Here is an 11,280-nt window from a genome sequence, read left to right on the forward strand (position 1 = left end):
GGGTGCATAGCCTATTAGGGCGTCTACCCAGAATGACAAAAATCACATTTAGATTATGGTAAGGCATCTTAACAGAACATGGAACTCATGTAATGAAGCAGACAATAAAACATCATTTTCAATGAATAGCTCTGTTTGAAACTTAGAAAGAGGTGGAATCTAAAGATGCAACAACCAGGATGTTTTTATTTAACTAGGCAAGTCAGTTAAGAACAAATTCTTATTTTCAATGACAGCCTAGGAACAGTGGGTTAACTGCCTTGTGCAGGGGCAGAACAACAGATTTGTACCTTGGGGATTTGAACTTGCAACCTTTTGGTTACTAGTCCAACGCTCTAACCACTAGGCTATGCTGACACCGCACTGCCAAGTTGCTAATATGACTAGGATTGTGCCTTTGGCTTCTGGACAATTWAAAAAAGTATATATAAAAACAATAGAACAGGAGAGAAATTGCAAAACAGCGTGTCCAATAGGGATGAAAATGGAAATAAATGTGCCAAAATGATATAATTACTCGTTGGGAAAAAAAGTAATAATTCAAAATACATCTCCAGAAAGCATGATGGCCACAGAGGAAACGGGGATCGTTAGCTTCTAAAAAAAGAATCTATGGATTGTTTCAAATCACAAGCTCTATGCCTATTTGGGAAACCCGCAAATTGTGCAGCGAACGGCAATAGGCCTAGCTGATTATTGAGCTGCGGCTGTCAGTGAAAAGCATCTCAAATATGTGTGAAGAGAATGTGTCTTGAGTATAATTGAAAATGTTGAGACAAGAAGGGGAGGGGTGTGTGGCGAAGATATAGGCGAGTCTCTCTCCAGAAGGACTCAGCTGTCTCCCATCAATTCTTGAGCATTCATTGTTTCATTGTGTGAATTGTTTGTCCTTTGATTTTTTWAAATAAATTCCCCATTACATATGTCACCAGCAGTAAATGTACCGTTAATCCCCGTCATTTGGTTACATACATTTCTTTTAATGCATGTATTAATCACAGTCATTTTCCGTTCTCATTCTCGGAGTGGAAACGTTGTTTGCAGGGTTCACAACCTGCTACACTTGTGAGAAACAAGTTTGGGTTTATTTCATAACCATCATTTACGAGATTTGTACGTTTTTTCATTGTCTTTTGTTTGGAGTGCTCCATGTGAGCATGTGTCTGGTTTCTCTGTGTTGATAATGTTGAGGGAGCGCGCACGCATAGAAGTACCTGGCCTCCTGCGCGGAAATGTAGGAACGTGTTGTTTTAACATCCATTGCGAATGATAATACAGTGCATTCGGAAAGTATTCTGACCCCTTCACTTTTCCACATGTTGTTACATTACAGCCTTATTCTAAAATTGATTGAATAAAAAAAAAATCCTCATCAATCTACACACAATACCCCATAATGATGAAGCGAAAACAGGTTTTTAGAAATGTTTGCAAATGTATAAAAATAAAAAACAGAAATACCTTATTTACATAAGTATTCAGACCCTGCTATGAGACTCAATATTGAGCTCAGGGGCATCCTGTTCCCACTGATAATTTTATTTTTTATTTAACTAGGCAAGTCAGTTAAGAACAAATTCTTATTTACAACGACGGCCTACCTCGGCCAAACGCTAACCCAGATGACGATAGGCCAATTGTGCGCCGCCCTATGGGACTCCCAATCACAGCCGGTTGTGATACAGCCTGGTATCGAACCAGGGTCTGTGGTGATGCCTCTTACCTTGAGATGCAGTGCCTTAGACCGCTGCACCACTCGGCAACCCCTTGAGTTGTTTCTACAACTTGATTGGAGTCCGCATGTGGTAAATTCAATTGATTGGACATGATTTGGAAAGGTACACACCTGTCTATATAAGGTCCCACAGTTGACAGCGCATGTCAGATCAAAAACTAAGCCATGAGGTCGAAGGAATTGTCCGTAGAGCTCAGAGACAGGATTATGTCTGCAGCATTAAAGGTCCCCAAGAACACAGTGGCCTCCATCATTCTTAAATGGAAGACGTTCCTAGAGCTTACTGCCCGGCCAAACTGAGAAATCGGGGGAGAAGGTCCTTGGTCAGGGAGGTGACCAAGAACCCGATGGTCACTCTGACAGAGCTCCAGAGTTCCTCTGTGGAGATGGGAGAACCTTCCAGAAGGACAACCATATATGCAGCACTCCACCAATCAGGCCTTTATAATAGAGTGGCCAGACGGAAGACACTCCTCAGTAAAAGGCACATGACAGCCGCTTGGAGTATGCCAAAAGGCACCGAAAGACTCTCAGACCTTGAGAAACAAGATTCTCTGGTCTGATGAAACCAAGATTGAACTCTTTGGCCTGAATGCCAAGTGTCATGTCTGGAGGAATCCAGGCACCACTCATCACCTGGCCAATACCATCCCTACGGTGAAGCATGGTGGTGGCAGAATCATGCTGTGGGAATGTTTTTCAGCGGCAGGGACTGTGAGACTAGTCAGGATTGTGGGAAAGATGAATGGAGCAAAGTACAGAGAGATCTTTGATGAAACCTGCTCCAGAGCGCTCAGGACCTCAGACTGGGGAGAAGGTTCACCTTCCAATAGGAGCACGTCCCTTTAGCAGACAGCCAGACAATGCAGGAGTGGCTTTGGGACAAGTCTCTGAATATCCTTGAGCGGCCCAGCCAGAGCCCGGACTTAAACCCGATCAAACATCTCTGGAGAAACCTGAAAATAGCTGTGAAGCGACTCTCTCCATCCAACCTGACAGAGCTTGAGAGGATCTGCAGAAAAGAATGGGAGAAACTCCCCAAATACAGGTGTGCCACACTTGTAGAATCATACCCAAGAAGGCTTGAGGCTGTAATCAATGCCAAAGGTGCTTCAACAAAGTACTGAGTAAAGGGTCTGAATAGTTATGTAAATGTTAGATATCTGTTATTTTTATATATCAATTAATAAAAAGCATTATTTTGTCATGGATTTTGTCTTTCGGTCATTTTGGTCAGCAACAGTTTTATTTATTGACTTTTTTTTTGTGTGTGTGTGTTTGTGCTTCTGTATTACACAGTCTCTAAACCTTCTGTCACCTAACCACATAGAATCCCTGTGTTGATTGGTACAGATGTAAACCAATGTTAACCAGTGTTCTGAATCTTTACAGTGATCCTATAGGCTGTGATGACAAAGTCAAAGCTTGTCGGTTCAAAGCTCTTAAAACCACAACCTTTACTTTAGGCCTGCTGTGGGAAATCATGGCTTCTCATAACTCCTCTTAATATACACAAACACACAAGAGAGAATACACAAGCCACAAGAGCATGCACGAACAAACTCACACACACACCTCTCCTTATCATCAGAGTTGTCTGAGGAGCCAGCAGGGCTATAAAGCTGAACAGCGCAGCTCACACCTGAACACCACAGAGACAGAGACAGAGAAAAAGACAGAGAGAGAGAGAAAGAGATCGAGCTCAATGACCGCTCCGACACTAGTGCAAACATGAGGAAAGAGGGCGGAGATAGGGAAAGAGAGAGAAGGCGGACAAATAATTCTCACTTCCACTACACCAGACAAAGGTAGAGAAACAGACAGCTAAGCCTCAGAGAGGTAATCATCTATATGCAGAAAACGGAGCTGCAATTTAAACCAAGATAGGATATGTGTGTGTGTTTGATAGGTTTTGAGATGCTGTATAGCGAGGCCTCCCTCTGAATCAATTCACAACGAGGGAGATAGAAAGAAACCATTTTCCTTTTGTGGAAATTAAACACTATACTATAAGCCGTCTGTTAGTGTGATGCTTATCTGGAGGAAATTTGCACAGGAATACCATTTCCCACAACAAACAGGTCAATTGTTGAACCTTCTTAAAGGAGAATTTAGCTTTTTTACAACCAAATCCCATATTTTTTACGTAAATGTTTTTTTTATAGAAGGGTCCAGACACTTTTTCAATTTCACTTGTTTTTTGAGAAACTTACCCCATCTAGTGATTAACTTCCTCATCCTCATTGTGCAGGACGGGGGTTCTGAAAAACATGATACACCCATATACTGTACATCCTTTAAGAAACGAAAACGCAAAGTTATATTCCATTTTGTTGTGACTTGAGCGATACCTCAAGCAGGTATCTAGCAGCAGGCTCTCTCTCTATCTCTCTCCTGCAATATCGTAATCTTTTATTTCCTCCCTCATAAATGTCAACAGTGAGGGGTTTGGGAGCTCAGAGGCTGTATGTGTTTCCCTCAAACACATCAGTTGTAACAAAACCCTGTGGACTCTGTCTGTGTCGAGAGAAGAGAAGAGAAGAGAAGAGAAGAGAAGAGAAGAGAAGAGAAGAGAAGAGAAGAGAAGAGAAGAGAAGAGAAGAGAAGAGAGAGAGAGAAAGAAAAGAAAAGAGAGAGAGAGAGAGAAGAGAAAAGGAGAGAGAGAGAAAAGAAAAGAGAGAGAGGAGAGAGGAGAAGAGAGAAAAGAGAGAGAGAAGAGAGGAAGAGAGAGGAAGAGGAGTTTAGAGACGAGGAAGAGAGGAGAGAGAGAGAGAGAGAGAGAGAGAGAGAGAGAGAGAGAGAGAGAGAGAGAGAGAGAGAGAAGAGGAGAGAAGAGAGAGAGTGTGTGTGTGTGTGTGTGTGTGTCCTGTTGCTGTTGTGTGCGAGTCTGGTTTACCCGCCCGCGCTCCTGACACTAGCTCCAACCCCTGCTAGAGCCCGGACGTATCCAATGACGCAAGGCCATCCCAAATCTCCAGCACACATCTCACCAAAACAATATTTGTGTTTTTGGCCGTCAGGGCAGTCTGTTCCCTGCTCCCTGCCCTGCGAGCCTCTGTACTGAACAGGAACACAAAGAGGTCTTGAGGCGGTTCACACAAGGCTGTGTTGTTAAAAGGAGTGGAAAGCGAGCCAGAGCCATAAGATAAAGTAACTAGGCAATTCCACGGTAACGGAATTGCGCCGAGATTCAGATTTTTCACTTAAAATGTACACCAAACAAAAAAACACTGAACTCAAAGTTTAACAAACCATAAAACTCTATGCACAAGAACTACTTTTAATCATTTACACTGAACATTTTACAAAAACATTTACTTGAAGAACTGTGCAGATGCAACGTTTGGTAACAGTTTGGTAATTTCTGGGKTTTTTTTAACTTATGTGACCACATTTTCCAAAAACTGTTAAATATCTTCTCCGAACTAAGATTCAAATGATGTCTGTAGAAAGAAAAAATATTTATATTTGTGTTTTTGGCCGTCAGAGCAGTCTATTCACTGTTCCCAGCCCTAGTAAGAGAATTGCAGTAACGGAATTTCATCACGGGTCCCTGATCTGTACTACACAGAAATGCAGCATTATGGATACGAATGTCATTCTCTTCATGGTGATGTATCCTTAATAGGTACACAAAAGGAGAAATATGCAATATCCTCCTTTGCATATTTGGGTAAACAAGACCAAATTTGGTTGGTCCAAATCTGAACCAATCATAGATGTCTATGTTTCACAAGTTTGGACATCAAAGTACAGCACAGTAGTGTACAGTATAGTACAGATCAGTAGAATATAGTTCAGTACAGTAGAGGACAGTACAATAGAGTATAGTCAAGTAGAGTATAATTCAGTACAAGACAGTACAGTAGAGTTCATTACAGTACAGTAGAGTATAGTTGAGTGCAGTACATTAGTGTGCTCTACTGTCTACTGTACTGGACTCTACTCCACTCTATTCTACTATACAATACAGTACAGCACTGTACTGAACTATAATCCACTTTTATTTTCTTTACTGCACTGTACTGTGCTCTACTGTACTGTACTGTAATGTACTTTACTGAACTATACTCTTCTTTTCTTTACAGTACTGTACTGCACTCTACTCTACAGTCCAAACGTAAAATTGGTTCAGATTTGGTCTGGTCCCGACCAAATCTGAACCAATCATGGACGTCTATGTTTGGGCCAAATGAAGGCCGGTCCAGACGTCTGTGGGTGTTGAAATCAAGGCCAAATTTCAACTTCTTTTCAACGTCCATGGATGTCCGGTGTAGGTCAGTGCTCAGTGGGTGAGGATGCTGGTTACAGTAAATGGAAAGAGAAGGGTAGTTGTCAGTAAGAGCCGGGAGAGGTGACATTGATTGGGGAGAGAGAGAGAGAGAGAAAGAGAGAGAGAGAGAGAGAGAAGAGAGAGAGAGAGAGAGAAGAGAGAGGAGAGGAGAGAAGAGGAGAAGAGAGAAGAGAGAGAGAGAGAGAGAGAGAGAGAGAGAGAGAGAGAGAAGAGAGAGACGAGAGAGAGAGAGAGAGAGAGAGAGGAGAGAGAGAGAGAGAGAGAGAGAAGAGAGAGAGAAGAGAGAGGAGAGAGAGAGAGAGAGAGAGAGAGAGAGAAGAGAGAGAGAGAGAGGAAGAGAGAGAGAGAGAGAGAGAGAGAGAGAGAGAGAGAGGAGAGAGAGAGAGAGAGAGGAGAGAGAGAGAGAGAGAGAGAGAGAGAGAGAGAGAGAGAGAGAGAGAGAGAGAGAGAGAGAGAGAGAGCAGAAGAGAGAGAGGAGGATATTGGCCAAACTTTTCTGAAAAACGTTATCAGCTGAACATAACTGTATGCTAGTGGAAGGGAGGACAGTAGCAGGTCACCCAACTGTGGTTTGTGACTACTAGGATTTCCAATGGTAGCCAATAAAATTGCAGAATATCCGCTAACGATTTTTTTTAAATGCTGTTATCGATTTGGTAACAGAATTTCTGGCTTTAATCACTTAATAATTAATCAACAAAATTGACATCAGTAAAAACACTAACTAATTGGTAGGTCTACCTTCACTTGTTACTTATGTGTACTTTCATTATACTCCCTCTACATGAGGGACAGAAATTAGAAAAAGATATGTGGGCTATTGTAAGGGAATTTCAACGCAAAAGGCAATGTTTCTTAAACTTCAGGAGTCACAAAAAATGATCCTAAACTAAATATAAGTGTTGATATTAGTTGACAGGGGTCTTTAGTTCAACATTATTGTGTTTGAGGTATTTCTAATACCTTTTAAGACTTTTTCTGGTATATGTTTTCTAAGACCCCTTTTCCATCTGTTTGACAATAAAGTCTTTGCTTATACCTAAGTTCTAGGATGGAAAAATGTACAGCCTCAATTCGTCAGAGCATGGACTCTACACGATGTCAAAAGCATTCCACAGGGATGCTACAGCCCAAATCAAATCAAATCAAGCTTTATGTATATAGCACATTTGACATGAACGCAACACAATGCGCTTCACAGGAAAAAAACGAATAAACAATGAAAATACAAATTGAAATATTTACTACACAAGAAACATAAGAGGATAAAAAAACGAAAGAATAACAATTTAAAACTGAAAGACTAAAAAAGCACCTTAATAAAAAGCAAAGCTAAAAAGGTTTGTATTAAGATCCATTTTAAATATGTCCACAGTTGTATTGGGGATAAGTATTTCTGTATCAGCCTCAGATAGAAACGGCCGCACCTTGGCAATGTTCCTCTGGTGGTAAAATGCTATTATGGTCACATGTCTAATCTGTGATTCGAAATTTGTGTTCAGAATCTAAAATGGCACCTAAGTTTTTTACCTGATCTTTTAACTTTATTGCCGCAAATTAAAATGTGCGGCAGGATTCTCTCTCTGTGTTTGGATCCAATAATAAGTACCTTGGTCTATTCTTGATTTAGATTGAGGAAGGTGTGAGCCATCCAAGTAGTTAAATCATTAATACAGTTTAATAATGTATTTGTGGTGCTAAAATCCTCTGGTGACACAGAAATGTAAAGTTGTGTATCGTCTGCGTAGCAGTGAAAATCAATGTTATGCTTTCTGATAACGCTGCCAAGGGGTAACACGCTGTATATAAACTGAACAATATTGGACCCAAAATCGAACCTTGTGGAACACCACATGTGATATCTATTGTCTCAGAGTTATTTTCACCATGGATGATGATAAACTCTAGAGCGGTTAAATAGGTCCTAAATTTAGAACTGGACCGGAGAGGCCAACCCACTTCCTCATTCTGTCCAGAAGGACATCATGSTCAACAGTGTCGAACGCAGCACTTAAGGACAGAGAGCTGTTTGGCATCTGTGTTGGCTCTAAGATAATGTACCACTTTAACTAAGGCTGTCTCTGTACTGTTGTGGGCACAAAAATCTGATTGGATTTTTTTATTTTAAATACAGTTGATACTTTAAAAGAATTTTGCTATTTGAAAACCAATTTCTCTGGCCCATGTTGCTTCCAACACTTGTGTGAAGTTGGCTAGATGTTCTTTGGGTGGAGAATCATTCTTAATCTTGATACACATGGTAAAATGTTAAGCGTGAAAAACCCAACAGCGTTGCAGTTCTTGACAAACTACTATCATAGCCCATTCAAAGGCACTTAAATCTTTTGTCTTGCCCATTCACATGTGAATGGCACACATACTGTACAAATCCATGTCTCAAGGCTTAAAAATCCTTCTTTAACCGGTCTCCTCCCCTTCATATACACTGATTGAAGTGGATTTGACAACTGACATCAATAAGCGATGTAGGGCTGACCCCATTTAGTCGACTGGTCGATTGCTTGATCAATAGGCTGTTGGTCGACCAAGATTTTGTTAGTCGAGCAGTGGCAAATATATAAATAAAAACAATATGGCACTCGAGACACTTGTCTGATTCACGCCTGTCTGAGTGGACTAATCCATTGAGGATGGCACACTAGTATCACCAGTAGTACAATTAGTACAATTCCCACATTTTCTAATCTTCAATGTTTGTTTGGTTACAGTAATTTCTGTTATGCATTCAATATATTATTATTATTATAGTCTTACCGTTGTCATTGTAGGAGTGGGCACGTTGTTTGCAGAGAGCACAACCAAGGCTACACTTGTGAGAAAAAAGTGTTGGTTTATTTATTTCCATTTACGAGTTGTCAAATGTATTCATTGTGTTTTGTTTGGAGCGCTCCTGTCCATCTTGAGTAAGGACACGCACCTGATTACACATAGAACTAGGCCTAGGCTACCTGGCCTGCTCACAAATGTAGGCCTGTAAATGTGCCCATTTGGGGATCTGATACTATTTCTGATTGTCTTAACTCACCATCACTGTGGAGCTTTTCAAAGTAATTAGTTCTTCACCTCAAACAGCAAGTAAACAAAGTCTGTTTTTACATCCATTGAGAACAACAATAGTTCCTCAACGTAGCCTATTTGAAAAATCTTTCCAGCTCTCTCCCTTTCGATTACCACTCAGCATGAAAGGGGGAAAAATGAAATGCTCTGATCCGGTGGAAATGTCATAAAAAAGGCCTACCTGATTACTTCTTATCCCTTGTGCAAATAGCCTACAGCTGTGTCTGTCTGTCCGGAGCTCACTGAAGCAGGAAACTCTGAGGGCCCAGAATAGTTTATACAATGATGCAACACCAACTTCAGGCTGCACCCAAGTTAATAGTTGATCAACTGTTTCAAGTTCCTTGCAGACAATCCATGCATAGCCAAAGTGATTTATAGGATATTTATTTTTATCAGGAAACTTTCTACCTGTGGGCTGCAATGTTTGTATTTGTTGGCTTTATGTAGGCTATTTTTACATATTGGCAATGGCAATATAAGTTACTTTTAGATTTGTATAATTTTCATTTAGATCGAATTTTGATAAACCACATGATATTGATTTTGAGATATGAAAGCTTTATTATAAATGACAATAAATGTTTCCACGAAAATGTGCATATGAAAATCATAACTGGCATGCAGAGCAGTAGAAATGGTACGATAAATTGGCACTCCAAATGGAAAAGGTTGCCGACCACTGATGTAGCCTATTACTGGCAACTTCAGGAGCTTAATGGCAGAATCTGCGAAGGCTAAATTGATCTCTGGCTTCTTCTTTACAAATGAGTGTCTTAATTTTTAATTGCAGTGCTTAAAGCATCAGGCAAAGTAGCCTAAATATAGTTGATTTTATTCAAACATAGGGTGTGTCTATATATGGAAAAATACATGTTTTCAATTTTCAAACAATCGATTGGTTGAAAGAACAGACGACTCACGGTCGACCAACATTTTTTAAATTCGGGGACAGCCCTAAAGGGATCATAACTTTCACCTGGATTCACCTGGTCAGTCTATGCCATGGAAATAGCACGTGTTCTTAATGTTTTGTGCACTCAGTTAATATATAACTTCATTCAAAAAATAGACGCTATTTTCAATTGACAGCCAATTTGACATGCTCCTTTGAACTTCACGCATTGGTGCTCATGGGTCCTTTTACATGGAAACGACCATCTCAGAGTAAGAGTTTTAATCTAGGATCAAGTCCCCGCCTGTCCATATGAGCATATTCATTATGATCTAAAAGGCTAAACTAATCCTAGATCAGCACTAAGACCTTTTATGAATACAGGCACTGGTTATATACAGTTGGTTTTCAGGGTTCAAATAACAACAAAATCTAGAAAATTCTATACATTTGCAGTATCTAACATTCCTGGTCTTCCCTACTTTATTACATATACCATCATTTTCACAGTCACAACTGAAAATCGAGAAAAGTGCTATGAATATAGTAGCAGTTCAACCATACCCCGGTCTCTCCTACTTCTGCACACATTTCCAGTTGTTTACAAGGTAGCTGTGCTTATTATCACAGCATTCCCTGGCCCATATTTTCTTTTTGATTTCATTTTCAATCACTTACACTGTCTTGTCTGAAGCATGAAGGCAACACATGATAACATCTTGTACGATTACAAAGTCAAAATCATTTTCAAAGAGCACCCATTTACACACCGGTAATTTGGTACAATAACATGATTCATTGAAAGGGCACTGTGCGCATGCTACTACTCAAACCATAGGCGTCTTCTACCTGAAGAGTTTGTCATTGAGAGTCATACACATGATTACGCCACCCATGCAACTACCACTGCCCTCCCGTCTATTCTTCCTTCCTTCCTTCCTTCCTTCCTCCCTCCCTCCCTTCCCTCCTGCTCTGTTTGACATGTTGAAGACATTTGAGATAATCGCAGCGATGTCTCTGTGTTTTCCCAGATCGTATCTTCAAAGAGCAGGCGGCTGGTGACTTGTACTTGAAAGGGAAAGGAGTTGTGGAGAGCTCATGTTCAGAGAGGAGGGAAAGAGTTGAGGAATGCTATCACGGTTTGGAGGAGTTGAAAGGCCTGCTCTGGTCTGTTCTGGCTGTTCGACTGTGTGTGTGTGTGTGTGTGTGTGTGTGTGTGTGTGTGTGTGTGTGTGTGTGTGTGTGTGTGTGTGTGTGTGTGTGTGTGTGTGTGTGTGT

General features: G+C 40.7%; 1 protein-coding gene across 6 annotated transcripts in view; it reads right to left on the reverse strand.

The window, feature by feature from the left end:
- The window catches only part of zmiz1a (zinc finger, MIZ-type containing 1a), a 213,517-nt gene that overhangs the window by 147,274 nt on the left and 54,963 nt on the right, over positions 1-11,280 (reverse strand). The gene's annotated exons all lie outside the window — the stretch shown is intronic.

The sequence above is a fragment of the Salvelinus sp. IW2-2015 genome, linkage group LG18, assembly GCF_002910315.2.
Source record: "Salvelinus sp. IW2-2015 linkage group LG18, ASM291031v2, whole genome shotgun sequence".
In the NCBI taxonomy this organism is placed as follows: Eukaryota; Metazoa; Chordata; class Actinopteri; order Salmoniformes; family Salmonidae; genus Salvelinus; species Salvelinus sp. IW2-2015.